Source organism: Hordeum vulgare, chromosome 1H, assembly GCF_904849725.1.
Source record: "Hordeum vulgare subsp. vulgare chromosome 1H, MorexV3_pseudomolecules_assembly, whole genome shotgun sequence".
In the NCBI taxonomy this organism is placed as follows: Eukaryota; Viridiplantae; Streptophyta; class Magnoliopsida; order Poales; family Poaceae; genus Hordeum; species Hordeum vulgare.
Genome location: NC_058518.1, coordinates 154321937 through 154342019, shown reverse-complemented (window position 1 = coordinate 154342019; position 20083 = coordinate 154321937).

Here is a 20083-nt window from a genome sequence, read left to right as displayed (position 1 = left end):
TTTGGTGAACCAGACCGCATTGAAATGAGGTGAAACTTGGCATCATCACCAAATATAGCTTGGTAAGCATGCTAGAATTTTGTGAGAATTTATTGAGAATATTTCCTTTGGAAATATTTCAAAAGGTAAAAATAGACAGAATTGGTTTTCAGAGGTTTGCTCATATATTTTAAACATAAATAGGGGTTGAAAGTCTTATGTATGGAAAATATATGTCCTCTAAGTATCTCCAAATTTTCTCAGATTTTTCTAAGGCGGAAAAATAATTTTGCACCCAGAAATATCATTTCTGGCCTGAGGAAAGGGCATGAAATTAAGATAGAAAAATATTTCATAAAATAATTATTTTGTGATTTTCGAGAGTTATAATAGTGCAAAAATCAGTATACAATCTTTGGGTGAAGGCACCCCCTTGGAATGAGGGACTTGTAGTGCAAACCCCAAAGCAAGGTTTTGGATTAATCAAAATGAGAAAGAGGATCTTTTTGGAAATAAAATATATTGTTTTTAGATCCACAATCAAGCATACACACAAACAATGACAATCATGGCACTCATAGCATTTGCTTAAAAAGTTTAAATAAACTCCAAATTTGAAAGACTACAGTCGAAACCAAGTGAAAACAGGGTATGACATATACCATGGATAATAAACGATTATCTTGAAACAGGAAATATAATAATAACTATTTTATTATTCTCCTAGGGCATATTTCCAACAGTATCCCACTTCCAGTAGTGTCAATGATCTAGCTTCACATCTCTATGTGATTTTCAATGTAATGAATCTAACACCCATACATTTCTAGTGTTGATCATGTTTTGCTCGTGGAAGAGGCTTAGTCAGCGGATCTTCAACATTCAGATCCGTGTGCACTTTGCAAATATTTATGTCCTCCTCCTTAATGTAATCACGTATGGCATTGAAGCATCGCTTTATGTGTCTGGTCCTCTTGTGAAACCTTGGTTCCTTGTCTAGAGCAATGGCAGTGGTGTTGTCACATAACATATTTATTGGGTCTAGTGCACTTGGCACTACTCCAAGATCTGAAATGAACTGCTTCATCCACACACCCTCTTTAGCCGCCTCCGAGGCAAGTATGTACTCCTCTTCGCATGTAGAATCAACTATAACGCTTTGCTTGGAACTGCACCAGCTTATCGCACCCCCATTAAGAATAAATATGTATCCGGTTTGTGTCTTACAGTCATCCGGATGAGTGTCGAAGCTTGCATCGACGTAACCCTTTACAACGAGCTCTTCGTCATCTACATAAATGAGAAACATTTCCTTAGTCCTTTTCAGGTTCTTCATAATATTCTTGACCGCTCTCGAGTGCTCCACTCCTGGATTACTTTGGAACCCGCCTGCCATACTTATGGCAAGGCTGATATCCGGTCTTGTGCACAACATTGCATACATGATAGACCCTATGGCTGAAGCATAGGGGACGACACTCATCATTTCTCTATCTTCTGCAGTTACTCGGCATTGAGTCTTACTCAACTTTATAACTTGTAACACACGTAAGAACCCCTTCATGGATTGTTCCATTTTGAACTTCTTCAAAATCTTATCAAGGTATGTGCTTTGTGAAAGTCCTATGAGGTGCCTTGATCTATCTCTATAGATCTTAATACCCAATATGTAAGCAGCTTCTCCCATGTCCTTCATTGAAAAACTTTTATTCAAGTAATCCTTTACGCTTCCCAAAAGTTGTACATTGTTTCCAATCAGCAATATGTCATCCACATATAATATTAGAAACGCTGTAGAGATCCCACTCACTTTCTTGTAAATACAAGCTTCCCCAAAAACTTGTATAAACACGAATGCCTTCATTAGCTCATCAAAGCGCTAATTCCAACTCCGAGATGCTTGCACCAGTCCATAAATGGATTGCTCGAGCCTGCACACTTTGTCAGCATTCTATAGATCGACAAAACCTTCCGATTGTATAATATACAATTCATCGTAAAGAAACCCATTAAGGAACGTTGTTTTGACGTCCATCTGCCTAATTTCATAATCGAAAAATGCAGCTATTGCTAACATGATTCTGACGAACTTAATCATCGTTGCGGGTGAGAAAGTCTCATCATAGTCAACTCCTTGGACTTGTGAAAAATCCTTTGCCACAAGTCAAGCTTTATAGACGGTCACATTACCGTCGGCGTGTGTCTTCTTCTGAAAGATCCACTTGTTTTGAATGGCCTTTTGGCCTTCATGCAACAATTCCAAAGTACATACTTTGTTTTTATACATAGATAATATCTAGGACTTCGTGTCCTCTAACCATTTATTGGAATCTGGGCCCACCATTGCATCTCCATAGCTCGTAGGCTCACTTTTGTCGAACAACAAAATCGATAAGACCGGATTCCCGTACCACTCTGGAGGAGTACATGCCCTTGTCGACCTACGAGGTCCGATAGCAACTTGATCTAAAGTTTCATGATCATCCTCATTAGCTTCCTCCTCAACTGGTGTAGCTTCGAGAGAAAGTTCTTTCTGTCATGCGCCACCATCGGGTTGAAGCAAAAGTTCTACAACCTCATCAAGTTCTATGTTCCTCCCACTCAAATCTTTCAAGAGAAACTCTTTCTCAAGAAAAGATCCTCTTTTAGCGACAAACACTTTGCCCTCGGATCAGAGATAGAAGGTATACCCAACTGTCTCTTTTGGGTAACCTATGAAGATGCACTTTTCCGCTTTGGGTTCCATCTTTTCAGGCTGAAGCTTTTTGACATAAGCATCACATCCCGAAACTTTAAGAAATGAAATTTTTGGCTTCTTGCCATACCATAGTTCATATGGTGTCGTCTCAACGGATTTTGATGGTGCCCGATTTAAAGTGAATGCAGTTGTCTCCGATGAATTGACCCAAAACGATAATGACAAATCGATAAGAGACATCATAGAACGCACCATATCTAATAAAGTACAATTACGACGTTCGGACACACAATTGCGCTGTGGTGTTCCAAGCGGTGTCAACTGTGAAAGAATTCCAGATTGTCTTAAGTGAGCACCAAACTCATAACTCAGATACTCACCTCCTCGACGAGATCGTAGGAATTTGATCTTCTTGTCATGATGATTTTCGACTTCACTCTGAAATTGTTTGAACTTTTCAAACGTTTGACACTTGTTCTTCATCAAGTAAATATAACTATACCTACTCAAATCATCAGTGAAGGTTAGAAAATAACGATATCCATCACGCGCCTCTATGCTCATCGGTCCGCACACATCAGTATGTATAATCTCCAACAAGTCTCTTGCACGCTCCATTGTTCCGGAGAACTGAGTCTTAGTCATCTTGCCCATGAGACATGGTTCGCATGTGTCAAGTGATTCAAAATCAAGTGACTCCAAAAGTCCATCAACATGGAGTTTCTTCATGCGTTTTACACCAATATGACCTAAGCGGCAGTGCCACGAGAAAGTGGTGCTATCTATTAACTCTACATCTTTTGGTCTCAATGTTATGGATATGAGTGTCATCACTATCGAGATTCAACATGAAGAAACCCCTCACATTGGGTGCATAACCATAAAAGATATTACTCATATAAATAGAACAACCATTATTCTCTGGCTTAAATGAGTAACCGTCTCGTAATAAACAAGATCCAAATATAATGTTCATGCTCAACGAAGGCACTAAATAACAATTATTTAAGGTCATCACTAATCCCGATGGTAACTCAAGTGAGATCGTGCAGACGACGATCGCATCAACCTTGGAACCATTCCCACATCCATCATCACTTCATCCTTCGCCAGCCTTCGTTTATTCCACAGTTCCTATTTCAAGTTGCAAATATGAGGAACAGAACCGGTATCAAATACCCAAGCACTACTACGAGAGCTGGTGAGGTACACATTAATAATATATATATCAAATATACCTTGTTTGGCGTTGGCCGCCTTCTTATCGGCCAGATACTTCGGGCAGTATCGCTTCCAGTGACTAATTCCCTTGCAATAATAACACTCAGTTTTCGGCATAGGTCCAGCCTTGGGTTTCTTCGTCGGAGGGGCAACAACTTTGCCACTCTTCTTGGAGTTACCCTTCTTTCCTTTACCATTTTTCTTGAAGCTGGTGGTCTTATTGACCATGAACACTTGATGCTCTTTCTGGATTTCTGACTCTGTGACTTTCAGCATCGCAAGCAGCTCGACGAGTGACTTATAGCTAGGTGGCAGTGACTGAAGAACTCTGTCAGTGATAGCCTCTTGTTGGAGATCATTAACCAGCTCAGCTAGACGGTTAGAGTACCCACACATTCTGAGTATGTGTTCACTGACACACCCGTTCTCCACCATTTTGCAAGCATAGAACTTATCAGAGGTTTCATACCTCTCGATCTGGGCATTCTTCTCAAAGATAAACTTCAACTCCTGGAACATCTCATATGCTCCATGATGTTCAAAACATCTTTGAAGTCCCGGTTCTAAGCCATACAAAACTGCGCACTGAACTAATGAGTAGTCATCCTTACGCGACTGTCAAGCGTTCAAAACGTCTTGGATCACCGTATCGGGTGGGGCATCACCTAGCGCTGCATCAAGGACATATTGCTTTTGGCCAGCCGTGAGGATAAGCCTCAGATTACAAGCCCAGTCAACAAAGTTGCTTCCATCATCTTTCAGCTTAGCTTTCTCTAGGAACATATTAAAAGTCAGGGTTGCTACTACACGAGCCATTGATCTACAACATAAAATTTTGCAAAGATTACTTAGACTATGTTCAATATAATTGAGTTTAGCTAATCATATTACTAATAAACTCCCACTCAAATTGACATCCCTCTAGTCATTCGAGTGTCGCATGATCCAAATTCGCTAACTCAAGTCCGATCATCACGTGAGTTGAGTATAGTTTCAATGGTGAACATCTCCATGTTGATCATATCAACTATATGATTCATGCTCGACCTTTCGGTCTCTTGTGTTCCGAGGCCGTGTCAGTACATGTTGGGGTCGTCAAGTTTAACCCGAGTGTTTCGCGTGTGCAACTGTTTTGCACCCGTTGTATGTGAACGTTGAGTCTATCACACCCGATCATCACGTGGTGTCTCGAAATGACGAACTGTCGCAACAATGCGCAGTCGGGGAGAACACAATTTTATCTTGAAATTTTATCGAGAGATCACCTTATAATGCTACCATCTTCCTAAGAAAAATAAGGTGCATAAAATGATTAACATTACATGTAAATCATTTGTGACATGATATGGCCATGAACTTGTGCTTCTTGATCTCCATCACCAAAGCACCAGCATGATCTCCATCATCATCGGTGCCACACCATGATCTCCATCATCATGCTGCCATTGAGGTTATCGCGCTAACTATGATGTTACTACTCAAGTTACTACTAGCGATAAAGCAAAGCATCACCAAACACAAAAATAATTAAAGACAACCCTATGGCTCCTGCTGGTTGTCGTAGCATTGACGTGCAAGTCAATATATAACTATTACAACATGATCATCTCATACATCCAATATATCATATCATGTCTTTGGCCATATCATATCACATGCATACCATGAAAAAAAAGTTAGACGTCCTCCAATTTGTTGTTGGAAATTTTACGTGGCTGTTATTGGTATCTAGTATGATCGCATCTTACTTACGCATAACCACAACGGAGATATGCAAATTGCTATTTAACCTTATCCAAGGACCGCCTCGGTCAAATCTGATTCAACTAAAGTTGAAGAAACAAACACCTGTCAATCATCTTTGTGCAACAAGTTGTGTGTTAGTTGATGAAACCGGTCTCTCCTAAGCTTACGAGTAATGTTGGTCCAGGCCACTTTAATCCAACAATACTGCTAGATCTTGAAAAGACTAAGGAGGGCAGCAAATTGAAAATCAAAGCCCACAAACTCTTTTGTGTTCTACTCGAGATATCATCTACGCAGAAACCTAGCTCATGATGCCACCGTTGGGGAATGTTGCATGGGAAACAAAAAAATTCCTACGCACACCAAAGACCTATCATGGTTATGATCATCTATGAGAGGGGAGACCGGATCCACATACCCTTGTAGATCACTAAGAAGGAAGTGTTAAGAAACGTGATTGATGTAGTCGAACGTCTTCGCGATCCAAATCGCAAGCATCCCACGAACTCCGTCCTGATCTACTACCGAACGGATGGCACCTCCGCGTTCAGGACACGTACAACTCAATGACAATCTCCGCCTTCTTGATCCACCAAGATAGATGAAGAGGTAGCTGAATTCTCTGGCAGGACGGCGGTGTGGCGTTGATGGTGGTGGCGCTACTCCAGTGGGGATTCGTCGTGCCGTACCGAACTAGCTATGGGGTGTCACGAAGTGGTGGAGCGAGAGAGGGCTGCACAATGGCTTGGGGGTGCAAAAAGCCTCTCAAACCTCCACTATATATAGGAGGAAAAAGAGGGAGGGTTTCCTTGGCTCCCACTCCAAGGAGAACTTCAGCTGATCCAAGAGGGAGGAGTCCTCCTCCAATTCGATTTCGTGGAGGACTCCTTCCCCACTTGTCCACCTCCTTCCTTTTTTCCCTTTTTCCTTTTATTTTTGCTTTGGACGAAATAGGTTATTGGGCTGGCCTCACCAGCCCACCAAGGGCCGGTGTGCCATCCATAGGCCTATTAGGTCCTCTCCCGGCTCCCGGGTGAGTGGCCCCTCCCGGCAAAACCCCGGAACCCATTCGTCACTCCCGGTACTTTACCGGTAATGCCCGAAATCTTTCCAGAAGTCAAATGCAACATTCCTATATATCAATCTTCATTTCCGGACCATTCCGAGAACCCTCGTGACGTCCAGGATCTCATCCGGGACTCCGAACAATATTCTGTTACCAACATCAATAATTCAACTATACCGAGACGTCATCGAACCTTAAGTGTGCACACCATGCGGGTTCGAGAACTATGTAGACATGACTGAGACACTCTGCGGTAAATATCCAATAGTGGTACCTGGATGCCCATATTGGATCCTATATATTCTACGAAGATCTTATCGATTGAACCTCTATGTCAAGGATTCTGTTAATCCTGTATAATGTTCCCTTTGTCCTTCGTTATGTTACTTGCCCAAGATTTGATCGTCGGTATCTCTATAACTATTTCAGTCTTGTTACTGGCAAGTCTCTTTACTCGTTGCATAATACAAGATCTCGTGGCTAACTCATTAGCCACATTGCTTGCAAGGCTTGTTTGTGATGTTGTATTACCGAGTGGGCCCCGAGATACCTCTCCGTCATACGGAGTGACAAATCCCAACCTTGATCCACGCTAACTCAACGGACACCTTCGGAGATACCTGTAGAGCACCTTTATAGTCACCCAGTAATGTTGCGACGTTTGATACACACAAGGCATTCCTCCAGTGTCAGTGAGTTACATGATCTCATGGTCATGGGAACATACACTTGACAAGTAGAAAACAATAGCAACAAAATGGCACGATCACATGCTACATTTATAGTTTGGGTCTTGTCCATCACATCATTCCCCTAATGATGTGATACCCTTATAAACTGACAACACTTGTCTATGGCTAGGAAACCTTAACCATCTTTGATCAACGAGCTAGTCAACTCTTGGCTCGGTAAGGACATTGTTTTGTCTATATATCCACACATGCATTTGTGTTTCCATTCAATACAGTTATAGCATGGATAATAAATGATTATCTTGAAACAGGAAATGTAATAATAACTATTTTATTATTGCCTCTAGGGCATATTTCCAACAGAACACATAAAGATGAACATGTTTGCAATGTTTCAAAAGGAATATACATCAGAACCCCTCCCCCTTCTGATATACTCTTGGACGAAAGGCCATGTCCTCTGCCTGATGTCCTCAAAAGCAAGGCGAGCAAATCAATGCACACAATATGTGTGCCGTTGAAAATGTGGTGATTCTGCTCCTTCTAGGCATTCCACTTGATGTAAACGATGTAACTGCTCAACAGCCTATTTTGGTCATTGACAAAATGCATGAAACATTCCTTCCATGATGCATTGACCAAGGGGGAGTGATGTATACTACGCAACCTTCTCCTTGTAGACGTTGTTGGGCCTCCAAGTGCAGAGATTTGCGGTGGCGGAACTCCCAATCTAGGTTTATTTCTGGAGGTTTCTGTATTTATAAGACCAGATGGCATCGAGAACAAGTCAGGGGGACCCACGAGGGAGTCACGAGCCCCCCAGGCGCGCCCAGGGGGTGGGCGCGCCTCCCTGGCTCGTGGCTTCCTCGGGACTCCTCTCTGGTATCTTTTTCTTCTGCTATTTTTGATATTTTCCATAAAAAATCACGGCGGAAGTTTTATCCCGTTTGGACTCCGTTTGATATTCCTATCTGAAAAAGGTCAAAAACAAGGAAAAAACAGGAACTGGCACTAGGCTCTAGGTCAATAGGTTAGTCCCAAAAATAATACAAAATAGCATATTCATGCATATAAAACATCCAAAGTTGATAATATAATAGCATGGAACGATCAAAAATTATAGATACGTTGGAGACGTATCAAGCATCCCCAAGCTTACTTCGTGCTCGTCCTCGAGCAGGTAAATGATAAAAACCGAATTTTTTATGTGGACTGCTACCTAACATATATTGTAACATGAATATTCAGATCCATACGATTCAAAGCAAAAAAGTTTAATATTGACATAAGAACAATAATACTTCAAGCATACTAACAAAGCAATCATGTCTTCTCAAAATAACATGGCCAAAGAAAGTTATCCCTACAATATCATATAGTATGGCTATGCTCCATCTTCCCGACACACGTATTTAAATCATGAACAACCCCGGTCTTAGTCAAGCAATTGTTTTCACACTTTTACTTCCTCAAACCTTTTCAACTCTCACGCAATACATGAGCGTGAGCCATGGACATAGCACTATAGGTGGAATAGAATATGGTGGAGGTTGTGAGGCAAAAAGGAGGAGATGGTCACATCAACTAGGCGTATCAATGGGCTATGGAGATGCCCATCAATAGATATCAATGCGAGTGAGTAGGGATTGCCATGCAATAGATGCACAAGAGTTATAAGTTTATGAAAGCTCAAAAAGAAACTAAGTGGGTGTGCATCCAACTCGCTTGCTCACGAAGACCTAGGGAAATTGAGGATGCCCATCATTGCAATATGCAAGCCAAGTTCTATAACGAAAATTCCCACTAGTATATGAAAGTGATAAGATATGAGACTCTCTGTCATGAAGATCATGGTGCTACTTTGAAGCACAAGTGTGGTAAAGGATAGTAGCATTGTCCCTTCACTCTTTTTCTCTCATTTTTTTGGGCTCTTTGGCCTCTCTTTTTTTCTTTTCTTTTTCTTTTTCATTTTTTTGTGGGCTCTTTGGCCTCTTTTATTTTCTTTTTATTTTAAGTCCGGAGTCTCATCCCAACTTGTGAGGGAATCATAGCTTCCTCCTTTCCTCACATGGGACAATGCTCTAATAATGATGATCATCACACTTTTATTTACTTACAACTCGATACTTAGAACAAAGATATGACTCTATATGAATGCCTACGGCAGTGTACCGGGATATGCAATGACTCATGAGTGACATGTATGAAAGGTAACGGTGGCTTTGCCACAAATACGATGTCAACTACATGATCATGCAAAGCAATATGATAATGATGATGCGTGCCATAATAAACGGAAAGGTGGGATTTGCATGGTAATATATCTCAGAATGGATATGGAAATTCCATGATGGGTAGGTATGGTGGCTGTTTTGAGGAAGGTATATGGTGGGTTTATGCACCAGCAAAAATTGCGCGGCACGAGAGAGACTAGCAATGGTGGAAGGGTGAGAGTGCGTATATACCATGGACTCACATTAGTCAGAGAGAACTCACATACTTGTTGTGAAAGTTTTATTAGTAATCAAAACAAAGTGCTAGACGCATGCTCCTAGGGGAAGGGATGGTAGGAGTTAACCATCGCGCGATCCCGACCGCCACACAAAGGATGACAATCAATAAAAACATCATGCTCTGAGTTCCTAGCATAGCGGTTCACCATACGTGCATGCTACGGGAATCACAAACTCTAACACAAGCATTTCTACCAATCCATAATTACTCACTAGCATGACTCTAATATCACCATCTTTATATCTCAAAACTATATGCAAAGAATCAAACTTCTCATAGTATTGGATGCACTCTATATGAAAGTTTTTATTATATCCCTCTTGGATGCCCATCATATTAGGACTAGATTCATAACCTAAGCAAATTACCATGCTGTTTAATACTCTAAAGATAATATAAGTGAAGCATGAGAGTTCAACTATTTCTATAAAATAAAACCATTTCAATGCTCTACAAAGATATAAGTGAAGCACTAGAGCAAAATACAAACTACTCCACAAGATATAAGTGAAGCTCAATGAGTAGTTGAATAATTATTTGGCTATGTGAAGACTCTCCCATCTAATAATTTCAGATCCTAAGTACCTTATTCAAAAAAAAACTTCAAGTATAGCACGAAACATTCGAAGAAGCAAAAAACTTGGGTTCAACCGATACTAACCGATAATTGTTGTAGAAGAAAGGTGGGATGCCAACCGGGGCATCCCCAAGCTTAGACACTTGAGACTTCTTGAAATATGGATTGGGTATGACTTGGGCATCCCCAAGATTGAGCTTTTTGTGTCTCCTTAATTCCTCTCATATGACGGTTTCCGAAATCTTAGAAACTTCATCCACACAAAACTCAATCAAGAACTCGTGAGATAGGTTAGTATAAATCAATGCAAAACTTTATCATCCTATACTGTAGAAAATCACTAAAATCATTATTTGACATTGCATACTAAATGCCTCTGCATATTTAAAACTCTAGGGAGTTATTCTGACATACAGAAAATTCTAGGGAGTTTTTGCACTACAAGCAAACTTTCTGTTTTGGAACAGCAACTCCTAAACTCGCAAATTAAGCACGGTAAAGGCTATTCTTGACATTTTTATTGAACTAAATGATGAAAAACATTAATATAAATAACATAAATCAAGTACTAATAAAATAAAATGACGCTCCAAGCAAAACACATATCATGTGGTGAATAAAAGTATAGCCCCAAGTAAAGTTACCGATGGATTGAAGACGAAAGAGGGTATGCCTTCCCGGGGCATCCCCAAGATTAGGCTTTTTGGTATCCTTGAATATGGCTTGGGATGCCTTGGGCATCCCCAAACTTAGGCTCTTTCCACTCCTTGTTCCTTTGTCCATCTGAACTTTACCCAAAACTTGAAAACTTCACAACACAAAACTTCGTGAGATGGGTTAGGATAATGAAGACAAATCATTCATTTTAGTACTGTCAAGACGAGATCCATAAATGTTCCCACACAATGCCTACTGTATCTTATCATTTCCACAATATATATCACTTAATATAATCTATGGAAACACTAAAACAAGCAAACTATGCATTGAAAATAGAATCTGTCATGAACAGAACAGACTGTAATGATCTAAATGATAACCATACTTATGCACCTCCAACAATTCTGAAACAATTATGAAAATTAAGGCAATTTGTATATCAATCAGAAGAAAAAAGAATCATCTCAATATCTCTCTCCGGATAGGAACGAAAAATAATTTCTTGAGCGCAAAGTTTCTATCTTTTTCAGCATAATCAAACAACTATCACCTAAACTAATCATAAAGGCTTTACTTGGCACTTTATTGAAACTAAGGCAATAAAACATGATTAATACAGTAGCTTAATCATGTGAACACACAAAAACAGTAAGGATACATATTGGGTTGTCTCCCAACAAGCACTTTTCTTTAATGCCTTTCAAGCTAGGCATGATGATTTCAATGATGCTCACATAGAAGATAAGAGTTGACACATAACAGGAGCATCATGAAGCATATAAAGAACACATTTAAGTCTAACCCACTTCCTATGCATATGGATTTTGTGAACAAACAACTTATTGGAGAAAGAATCATCTAGCATAGGAAGGCAAAACAAGCATAGCTTCAAAAATTTCAACACATAGAGGGGAAACTTGATGTTGTTGCAATACGTAGAAGCATATGATCCTCTCTCATAATAATTTTCAGTAGCATCATGAATGAATTCAACAATATAACCAGCACCTACAGCATTCTTTTCACGATCTACAAGCATAGAAATTTTACTACTCTCCACAATAGAGAATTTATTCTCATGATTAATAGTGGGAGTATCGTAAAAGACTTGAACACTATGAATTGTTTCCACATTAAAAGAGTAATGTTCAGTAAAAGAGTACTCATAATTGTGACAAGTTTTATCATCTTTCTTCTTTATAGCATAAGTATCATCACAATAATCATCATAAATAGGGTTCATGCTTTCATCATAATAAATTTGATCATTCAAAGTGGGGGAACTAAAAAGATCATCTTCATCAAACATAGCATCCCCAAGCTTGTGGCTTTGCATATCATTAGAATCATGGGCATTCAAAGAATTCATACTAACAACATTGCAATCATGCTCATCACTCACATATTTTATGCCAAGCATTCTATGTAATTCATCTTCTAGCACTTGAGCACAATTTTCTTTTCCATCATTTTCACGAAAGACATTAAAAAGATGAAGCATATGAGGTAACCTTAATTCCATTTTTTGTAGTTTTTTGTTAATAAACTAAACTAGTGATAAAACAAGAAACTAAAAGATTGAATTGCAAGATATAAAGATATACCTTCAAGCACTAACCTCCCCGGCAACGACGCCAGAAAAGAGCTTGATGTATTTCATGACCCACAAGTATAGGGGATCTATCGTAGTCCTTTCGATAAGTAAGAGTGTCGAACCCAACGAGGAGCAGAAGGATCTGACAAGTGGTTTTCAGCAAGGTAATATCTACAAGCACTGAAATTATCGATAACAAGTAGTTGTGTGGTGAGATGATTCGTAGCAAGCAACAAGTAACAAAAGTAACAACAGTGCAGCAAAGTGGCCCAATCCCTTTTGTAGCAACAGACAAGCCTGGACAAACTCTTAGAGGAGGCAAAACGGTCCCGGGGACACATGGGAATTTCTGTCAAGCTAGTTTTCATCATGTTCATATGATTCGCGTTCGTTACTTTGATAGTTTGATATGTGGGTGGGCCGGCGCTTGGGTACTGCCCTTACTTGGACAAGCATCCCACTTATGATTAACCCCTCTCGCAAGCATCTACAACTACGAAAGAAGAATTAAGACAAAGTCTAACTATAGCATTAAACTAGTGGATCCAAATCAGCCCCTTATGAAGCAACGCATAAACTAGGGTTTAAGCTTCTGTCACTCTAGCAACCCATCATCTACTTACTACTTCCCAATGCCTTCCTATGGGCCCAAATAATGGTGAAGTGTTATGTAGTCGACGTTCACATAACACCACTAGAGGAAAAACAACATACAACATATCAAAATATCGAACGAATACCAAATTCACATGACTACTTATAGCAAGACTTATCCCATGTCCTCGGGAACAAAAGTAACTACTCACAAAGCATAATCATATTCATGACCAGAGAGGTAATGAGTAGCATCGAAGATCTGAACATATAATCTTCCACCAAGTAATCCAACTAGCATCAACTACAAAGAGTAATTAACACTACTAGTAACCTTACAAGTACCAATCAGAGTCGCGAGACGGAGACTGGTTACAAGAGATGAACTAGGGTTTGGAAATGAGATGGTGCTGATGAAGATGTTGATGGTGACGAGTCCCCTCCGATGAGAGGAGTGTTGGTGATGATGATGGCGATGATTTCCCCCTCCGGAAGGGAAGTTTCCCCGGCAGGATCGTCCAGCCGGAGCTCTAGATTGGTTCTGCTCAAGTTCCGCCTCGTGGCGGCGGCGAATCCTCCGAAAAGCGTCCTCCTGATTTTTTTCCAGACAAAAACCCTTCTTATAGCAAAAGTGGGGAGCCAGAGAGCCAAGTGGGAGCCCACAAGCCCCCTAGGCGTGGCCAGGGGGAGGCCGCGCCTAGCAGGCTTGTGGCCTCCTGCTGGCGCCCCTTTGGTACTTCTTCGGCCCAGTATTCTTTATAAATCCCAAAAAAATCCTCGTCGATTTTCACGGCTTTTGGAGTTGCGCAGAATAGGTATCTCAAACTTGCTCGTTTTTCAGGCTAGAATTCCAGCTGCCGGCATTCTCCCTCTTCATGTAAACCTTGCAAAATAAGAGAGAAAAGGCATAAGTATTGTACCTTGAAGTGTAATAACAGCCCAAAAAGCGATAAATATCAACATGAAAGCATGATGCAAAGTGGACGTATCAACTCCCCCAAGCTTAGACCTTGCTTGTACTCAAGCAAAAGCCGAGATCAATAAATATGCCCACATGTTCAGATAGAGAGGCGTCGACAAAACAAGATACGAACATGGAGGCATCATGATCATAGTCAGAACAGCAATACCATCATATCATCTCTTATGCTAAAGTGGCAATTCCTTCACAAAGTAAAGCATGGATCAAGAACCTTACCAAGAATTAACAACCGATAGCCTTTAGCCATTGAAGCAATTGCAATTTATCACAACATCGGAAAGAGTCAAATAAGAGCTTGTAAAGCAAATCCACATACTCAATCATCCTTTTGTCTTCTACAATTGCTACAACTCACGTGGTACTCATGAGATCAAAGTTTCAGTCAGACACAGTGAAAGTTAGGGGCTTATAGTTTCGCCTCCCAACCACTTACCTCAAGGGTAATGTCAACAATAATAATTCATGAATACTTACTTCCAAGTTGACATATGAATATAGATCTTTCCCTAGCATATGACGTTAGCCAAGATAAAGGCGAAATAAGGAATTGGTGTAGATCACCATGACTCTTTCAAGGGCAAAAAATAAAGGTACAAGATAGGCCCTTCGCAGAGGGAAGCAGAGGTTGTCATGCGCTTTTGAGGTTTGGATGTGTGTCCTCTTAGTGTGGAGGAACGTCACTCTATATTGCCTCCTGTGATAAAGAACTTTATTATGCAGTCTGTCGCTTTTATGTCTTCCTCATCACAAGTTCGTACAAAGCTTATTTTCCACACACTAATAGATCATACATATTAGGGAGAAAGTTTTATTGCTTGCACCGATGACAACTTACTTGAGGGATCTTATTCAAACCATAGGTAGGTATGGTGGACTCTCATGGCAAAACTGGGTTGAAGGTTTATAGATGCACAAGTAGTATCTCTACTTGGTGCGGGACTTTTGGCTAATATGAGGTGGAAGCAATCATCACATGCTAAGGGATCTCTAGTCATATAACATTGTTCGGAACCAAGCAAACACAATTCATTATGTTGTCTTCCTTGTCCAACATCTACTTCTAAGCATGTAATAGTGTAGTGAGTGTTCTCAATCATAGATGGTGTCAAAGATGATATATTTATATGTGAACCTCTCCTTCTCTATCACTTCCTATTAATTGCAACAATGACCAAGGTCTACGTTTGTCTACCCTCAACAACTTTCAATCATCATTCTTTTTATATGTGAAGCCATCACTTCCCATAAGATCATTACATGATCTTTCATGCTTTTGTTCTATTCTCAATCTCTTGATCATGGCATGAGGCAAGGCCCTTAACTAAGGCACTCTTTATTATAAGTCTCATGAGCTCGAATACATCGGGGGTGACATAAAGCAAAACTCAAGCCTAAAACACTAAGACCTTTATTCTACTAGAGAAAGATAAAAACCAAAGAGGAACAAACTAAAACAAAGGTAAAGGCAAAAGATGTGATGGTGATACGATACCGGGGCAACTCCCCCAAGCTTGGCACAAGCCAAGGGGATTGCCCATACCCATGCTTAGTTGTCTTCCTTTGGAGGTGATAGTGATGGGGTTGTTTTGTCCTTTGATTCCAAGAGGGCCATCAATCTTTGATTTATACATTGGAGATCTGTGATATGTTTCTCCAGCAAAACAACTTCACAAGTGAGATAAGTATTGTGAGCACGAGTTGTTTCACAAAACCTCAAGAGTTCACTCAAGGATGGAGACAGTAGGTGGAGGTTGGGTTGGAGAAAATCCACTTCTTCAACTTCTTCCTTGTTGAACACAGATTGTACTTCGTCCCACGCATGATTCTTCTCCTTAGTTTTTCCCTTGGCTTCCGTGACTTCCACTCTTTTCAGATCAGCATCTACTTCTTCATAGACTTGAGGGAAATTGTTCTCCCCGATAGACTCCTGAGACGGCATCCTTACTCTAAATATGCGGCAGAAAACAGGCTCGAAACGAAAACAGAGGAAATTTGCGTGATACAAGGGTCAGACCTTCCGGGAGAATATATAATGATTTTTTCCAGACCAGAAGGAGTACTCCGCAAGAAAACGGAGTCGGGGAGGCACACGAGGTGGCGACAATCCCCCTAGTAGGCTTGTCGCCTCCTCGTGCACTTTCCGGACTACTTCAAAATTTTCTATTTTTTCAAAAATTCCAAAACGGAGAAAAATTCCTACTCGCAAAGTTTTGGAGTCTGTTTACTTACCGAATCACATACCTCTTTGTTTTCGTAGTCTGAAACAGGTTGATAAATATCCCTTAGGTACTCCTCCGGAGTTATGGTATTGATAATATTGCTTTCAACATTTATGGTAGTACCTGAGATATAATGCTTGATTCTCTGCCCATTTACCACTCTCGGACAATTATCTTCCGTGTTCTTGATCTTGATAGCACCAGAACGATATACTTCCTCAACAATATAGGGAACTTCCCATTTAGAGAGAAGCTTGCCTGCAAAAAATCTTAAACGAGAATTATATAGCAAGACAAAATCACCTACATTGAACTCATGCTTTTGTATCCTTTTATCATGCCACCCCTTAACCTTTTCTTTGAACAACTTGGCATTCTCATATGCCTGAGTTCTCCACTCATCAAGCGAGCTAATATCAAATAACCTCTTCTCACCAGCAAGTTTGAAATCAAAGTTGAGCTCTTTGATTGCCCAATAAGCTTTATGCTCTAGCTCAAGAGGTAAATGACATGCTTTACCGTACACCATTTTGTACGGAGACATGCCCATGGGATTCTTATAGGTAGTTCTATAAGCCCAGAGTGCATCATCGAGCTTCTTAGACCAATTCTTTCTAGACCTGTTGACAGTCTTTGGCAGAATTAGTTTAATCTCTCTATTTCTTAGCTCTACTTGACCACTGGATTGAGGGTGATAGGGAGACGCAATTCTATGGTTGACATCGTACTTAGCAAGAGTTTTGCGGAAAGCACCATGAATGAAATGTGAACCACCATCGGTCATTAGATATCTAGGGACTCCAAATCTATGGAAAATAACTTTTTAAACATCCTGATAGAGGTGTTGTGATCAGAACTACTAGTCGGGATAACTTCTACCCACTTAGTAACGTAATCAACAACAACTAGGATATGAGTATACCCGTTGGATTTTGGAAAAGTTCCCATATAATCAAAGCTCCAAACATCAAATGGTTCAATGACAAGTGAATAGTTCATAGGCATTTCCTAACGTTTACCGATATTACCTATTCTTTGACATTCGTCACAAGACAAGACAACTTACGGCCATCCTTGAAGAGAGTGGGCCAATAGAAACCTGATTGCAATACCTTGTGTGCAGTTCTATCTCCCGCATGGTGTCCTCCGTAGGCCTCGGAGTGACACTTCTGTAGGATTTGTCCCTGTTCATGTTCAGGTACACAACGTCTAATAACACCATCTACTCCTTCCTTATAAAGGTGAGGATCATCCCAAAAGTAATGTCTCAAGTCAAAGAAGAATATATTCTTTTGCTGGTATGTGAAACTAGGTGGTATATATTTGGCAACGATATAGTTTGCATAATCAGCATACCACGGTGCACTACGTGAAGTATTGATGACATTCAATTGCTCATCAGGAAAGCTATCATCAATAGGTTGTGGGTCATCAAAAACATTATCCAACCTAGACAAGTTATCTGCTACGGGGTTATCAACACCCTTCTTGTCGACAACATGTAAATCAAGTTCTTGTAGCAAGAGAACCCATCTGATAAGTCTAGGTTTAGTGTATTTCTTCTCCATGAGGTACTTAATAACAGCGTGATCAGTGTGAATAGTGACTTTGGAATCAACTATGTAAGACCTGAGCTTTTCACATGCAAACACGACTGCTAAAAATTCCTTTTTCGTAGTAGCATAGTTTCTTTGGGCACTGTCTAGAGTTTTACTAGCATAGTGAATAACATTCAACTTCTTGTCAACTATTTTCCCTAGGAGAGCACCAAGAGCATAATCACTAGCATCACACATGATTTCAAAAGGTAAGTTCCAATCAGGTGGTTGAACAATACGTGCAGTTATCAAACCCTTCTTAAGTATTTCGAAGGCTTCCTCACAATCATCGTCAAAAACAAAAGGAATATCCTTTTGCAGGAGATTGGTAAGAGGCCTAGAAATCCTAGAGAAGTCTTTAATGAACCTCCTATAGAAACCAACATGACCAAGGAAACTTCTTATACCTTTGATATCTGTGGGGTGGCATTTTCTCGATTGCATCAACCTTAGCCTTATCGACTTCAATACCTCTTTCAGAAATTTTATGTCCTAAGACGATGCCTTCATTAACCATAAAGTGGCACTTCTCTCAATTCAAGACAAGATTGGTGTCTTTACATCTCTGCAAGACCCAATCAAGGTTGCTGAGGCAATCATCAAAAGAAGACCCCTAAACGGAGAAGTCATCCATGAAAACCTCAACAATCTTTTCACAAAAGTCAAAGAATATAGCCATCATACATCTTTGAAAGTTAGCAGGTGCATTACATAAGCCAAAAGGAATACGTCTATAAGAAACGGTACCGAAAGGGCAGGTGAAAGTGGTTTTCTCCTGATCAGATTGTGCAACTGGTATTTGGGAGAAACCAGAATAACCGTCTAGAAAGCAGAAGTGTGTGTGTTTAGACAGTCTTTCTATCATTTGGTCGATAAAAGGAAAAGGGTAATGATCTTTCCTAGTGGCTTTATTCAATTTCCTAAAATCGATCACCATCTATAGCCAGTAATAATCCTTTGTGGGATCAATTCATCCTTATCATTAGGGACAACGGTAATGCCTCCCTTCTTAGGGACGCAATGCACCGGACTCACCCAATCACTATGAGCAACAAGATAGATAATACCTGCTTCCAGGAGCTTTAGTATTTCTTTTCTTACTACCTATTTCATCTGAGGATTTAATCTCCGTTGATGATCAGCAACTGGTTTGGAATGAGGAACGGTTTTAATCTTGTGCTGGCATAGAGTGGGACTAATGCCCTTAAGATCATCAAGAGTATATCCAATAGCAGCACGGTGCTTTCTGAGAGTTTTTAGTAACTTGTTTTCTTCATGCTCTGAGAGGCTAGCACTAATTATAACAGGATATATCTCTTTTTCATCAAGATAAGCATACTTAAGAGTATCAGGCAACTGTTTAAGCTCGAACACAGGATCACCCTTTGGTGGAGGTGGATCCCCAAGCAGTTCAACACGCAAATTATTCTTAAGGATAGGATATTGTCCTAAGACAACTCTATCTATCTCATCCCTTTCATCCATATGCATATCATTTTCATGCTCAAGCAAGTATTGCTCTAAAGGATCAGTAGGAGGCACGACAATAGAAGCTAAGGCAATAGTTTCATCCTTACTAGGAAACTCTTTTTCATGAGGTTGTCTACCAAACTTGGAGAAATTGAACTCGTGTGACACACCTTCAAACCCAACAGTGACAGTTTGCTTCTCACAGTCAATATGAGCATTGATAGTATTGAGGAAGGGTCTGCCAAATATGATGGGACAAAAGCTATCTTGTGCGGTAGCAAGAATGAGGAAATCAGCAGGATACTTTGTTTTACCACACAAGACTTCAACATCCCTAACAATTCCCACAGGGCAGATAATATCTCTATTGCCAAGCTGAATAGTGACATCAATGGGTCCTATCTCGATAGGTGCAATCTCGTCCTTAATTTCATCATATAAGGATTGAGGTATTACACTAACACTAGAACCCA